This window comes from Cannabis sativa, chromosome 9 (assembly GCF_029168945.1).
Source record: "Cannabis sativa cultivar Pink pepper isolate KNU-18-1 chromosome 9, ASM2916894v1, whole genome shotgun sequence".
NCBI classification, from domain to species: Eukaryota; Viridiplantae; Streptophyta; class Magnoliopsida; order Rosales; family Cannabaceae; genus Cannabis; species Cannabis sativa.
In genome coordinates, this window is record NC_083609.1 from 16,009,167 (window position 1) to 16,013,727 (window position 4,561).

Below are 4,561 nucleotides of genomic sequence, written 5' to 3' on the forward strand. Positions count from 1 at the left end.
GACCGGAACTTTTAGCCGAGCTACGGACATGTGCTCCTAAACCATAAAAATCACAACACTATAAGTGATATGCTAAATCACTTCCCGGGGACTAAAACTAGGAACTAAAAGTTTCCCTATCGATAAAAAACATGGCAATACCCCTTAAAACATAAAAACGAGGAAAAACACGGGTTCTGAAAATTTCCCAACCGGTAGATCGGTTGCCCAACCGAATTCCGGCTTTGGGAAATTCAGACCCCCATCCGAATTCGGATGCACAACCGAATTTCGGTTCCTCGCGAGCAAAGAACATCAAATTTTCATATATTGCTCAAATCAACCCTAAATCACCTCAAACTTTCCAGACCTGTTCTATACCTTCCCTAGAACATATCCAAGGCATCAAAACAACCCAGAAACCTCAAACACGAAAAATGCCATTGGAGCTCAAGCTTTGAGTTCTAAACTCAAACTTGAGCAAAACCACCTAATCATGCATTCCACTAGCTTAATTCTACTTAAACTAGCATAAAATCATCTCTGAAAACTATTAAAAACAACAGCAACATCACAGAAACAGATTACACAATTTTCATGTTGAAAACCAAACTTTTGCATAATAAAACTCTAGCATGCTCAACCTAGGAATCATACTTCACAAATAGCTTAATTACCAACTAAAAATCATGCTTTTAACCTCAGAAAATAACCACAAAATACAAGAAGAACAACAACCAAACTCAGGCATGCATCTCCAATTAATCAAACTTATTCTAAGAAAAATAAGAGAAAAAGCTAGAAATCACCTACCACAATCAAGAAATCACAAGAGTTTGCAAACCAATGCTTGAATCACCACAAAAATCCAGCTCCAAGCACCCCAATGCACAGCCGAAAAAAGAGAGAAAAAGAGAGTGTTTTTCCTTCAAAATTTCTAACTTTGTGTTTTTTTGTGAAAGTGAATAAAATAGAAATAAAGTCACTTTTAATATTTCATTTCAGCCAAAAATCAATTAAAATAAACATTAATTCCATTTAATAACTCACATAAGACAAAACACTAATGGGGCAAAAAGACCATTTTGCCCCTCCACCATAAAATCACATAAATCATACTAAAGGGGTATTTTTGGGAAATTCTAAATTCCCGGCCATTCCCGACATTCCCAATGTCTAAAACCCGTCCCCAAACTACTAACATACTAAGTTGTGATTTCTACTGAGCCAAACGCCGAGTTCCAAAATATCGGGCACCGAAAATGCAAAATATGAAAACTACTGAATAACATAACCATGCATTTCTGAATTCCATAAATAACAGTATAATAAATTATTTAAATAGCTATAAATAATTTCATAATTAATCATAAACAGCTGCTAATTTCCAAATTAACTAAGCGGGCTTTACAACTATCCCCCCCTTAAAAGGATTTCGTCCCCGAAATCTAACCTGAATAACTCTGGATATTGAGCTCTCATATCTGACTCAAGCTCCCAGGTGGCTTCCTCCACCTTGCTGTTTCTCCAGAGAACTTTGACCAATGCTATGGTCTTATTCCGAAGGACTTTATCCTTTCTATCCAGGATCTGCACTGGCTGTTCCTCATAAGTCATGTCTGGCTGTAGCTGAAGATTCTCATAACTGAGTATATGAGAGGGGTCTGAAACGTATTTTCTCAACATTGAGACATGGAATACGTTGTGAACTGCTGATAAGGCTGGAGGCAATGCTAACCGATATGCCACTTGACCTATCTTTTCGAGAATCTCGAAAGGTCCTGTAAATCTAGGGCATAACTTGCCTCTTTTCTCGAAACGTTTAATCCCCTTCATCGGAGATACCCGTAAAAACACATGTTCCCCTACTTGGAACTCGACATCTCTGCGTTTCGGATCTGCGTAACTCTTCTGTCTGCTCTGTGAGGCAAGCATTCTAGCTTTTATCTTTTCTATCGCCTCATTGGTCCGCTGTACCGACTCAGGACCTAGGTATTTCCTCTCCCCGTCTCATCCCAAAGTGGATGTGGGATCTACATTTCCTACGTATAACAGCTTCATGTGGAGCCATCCCTATCGTACTCTGATAACTGTTGTTGTAAGAAAATTCTATCAACGGTAGATACTTATTCCATGAGCCTTCAAAGTCCATAACACAGGCTCTCAACATATCCTCCAATATCTGAATTGTCCTTTCGGACTGACCATCTGTCTGAGGATGGAATGCTGTACTGAATTTTAGCTTGGTACCCATTGCCCGTTGCAAACCTTGCCAAAATTTGGAGGTGAACTTCGGATCTCTGTCCGAAACTATCGACTTCGGTACCCCGTGAAGTCTCACTATCTCTCTGACATATAACTCTGCCAACTGATCCACTGTAAATGTTGTTCTAACCGGCAGAAAATGAGCAGATTTCGTAAATCGATCCACCACTACCCAGATGGAATCAAATAAACCCGTGGTCCTAGGTAACCCGACCACAAAATCCATCGCAATATCCTCCCATTTCCATTCTGGTAGGGTTAGAGGCTGCAACAACCCTGCTGGTCTCTGATGTTCAGCCTTAATCTGCTGACAAGTGAGGCATCTCGATACGAATTCTACCAAATTCTTCTTCATACCGCTCCACCAGAAGTACGGTTTCAAATCTTGGTACATCTTGGTGGTGCCGGGATGCGAGAGAATACGGGTAGAATGAGCCTCCTCAAAGATCTCATTTCTAAGTTCCACACTGTTCGGAACACAAACCCTGGCTTTATACAAAAGCATCCCACTATCTGACACTGAAAAGTCCTTGGCTTGACCAGCCAACACCTCATCTCGAATTTTCACTAACTCCGGATCTGTCATCTGAGCGACTTTTATTCTTTCCAACAGATCAGATTGCAGCGTTAAGTTGTGAAGCTGACCTACCACAAACTCAATGCTGGATCTAACCATATCCTCTGCTAGCTGAGGTGAGATCTGAACCATACTAGCTACTTGCCCGGGACCCTTTCTCGCTCGTGGAATCTCGCCACTACATTGGCTTTTCCGGGATGATAGAGGATCTCACAATCGTAATCCTTCACTAATTCCAACCAACGCCTTTGTCTCATGTTCAAATCTTTCTGAGTAAAGAAATACTTGAGACTTTTATGGTCGGTATAGATCTCACACTTCTCCCCGTAAAGGTAATGCCGCCAAATCTTCAGTGCAAAAACCACTGCGGCCAATTCTAGATCATGAGTCGGGTATCGCTGTTCATAATCCTTTAACTGACGGGAGGCATAAGCGATGACCCGATCGGCTTGCATCAACACACACCCCAAACCCTGTTTGGATGCGTCACAATATACTACGAACTTCTCCCTGTCCGAAGGCAAAGCTAGCACTGGAGCAGTAATCAACCTCTGTTTCAGCTCCTGAAAACTAGCTTCACATTTATCTGACCGTATAAATCGCCGATTCTTCTTTGTAAGCTCGGTTAGGGGCATTGAAATTTTGGAGAACCCTTCCACGAACCTACGGTAGTACCCACTAAACCTAAGAAGCTTCGATCTCCGTCATCGTCTTCGGTCTCGGCCAATCCCCGACGGATTCGATCTTCCCGGATCCACCTTGATCTCATCTTTGCTCACAATGTGCCCTAGGAAGGACACCCGAGATAGCCGTAACTCACATTTCTTGAACTTGGCATAAAGCTTATGTTCTCGAAGCCGTTGCAAGACCATCCGAAGATGTAACTCATGCTCCTCTTCGATTGAGAGTACACGAGGATGTCGTCGATAAACACAATCACACATATATCGAGGAAATCCTTGAATACTCTATTCATCAGGTCCATGAATGCTGCAGGAGCATTGGTTAGTCCGAATGACATAACCAGAAACTTGTAATGTCCATACCTAGTGCGGAAAGCCGTTTTCGGAATGTCCTCCTCTCGGATTCTCAACTGATGATAACCCGAACGGAGATCAATCTTAGAAAAGACCGTCTTCCCCTGAAGCTGATCGAATAAATCATCGATCCTAGGTAATGGATATTTATTCTTCACCGTTAGCTTGTTCAACTCCCTGTAGTCGATGCACATCCTCATAGATCCATCCTTCTTCTTGACGAACAAAACCGGGCTCCCTGTGGTGACACACTCGGGCCGAATGAACCCTATGTCAAGCAACCCTTGAGCCGAATCTTTAATTCCTTAAGTTCAGCTGGAGCCATTCTGTACGGGGCTTTGGAAACCGGTTCCACCCCTGGTGCCAAGTCAATCACGAAATCAATCTCCCGCTGAGGTGGTAACCCTGGAAGTTCTTCGGGAAAAACATCTAAAAATTCCCGAACCACCTTGATGTCCTCTGGCCGAATGGTATCTGGCCGAGTGGTGTCCACCACCACGGCCAGAAACCCTAAGCAACGCCGTGCAACAATTCTCTAGCTGACATAGCCGAAATCACCGGAATCCGAGATCCCTGAACTGAACCAACAAACACAAATGGTTCTTCACTTTCCGGTTGGAAGACCACCATCTTCCTTTTACAATCAATGCTCGCCGAATATTTAGATAGGAAATCCATTCCTAAAATAATATCGAATTCGACT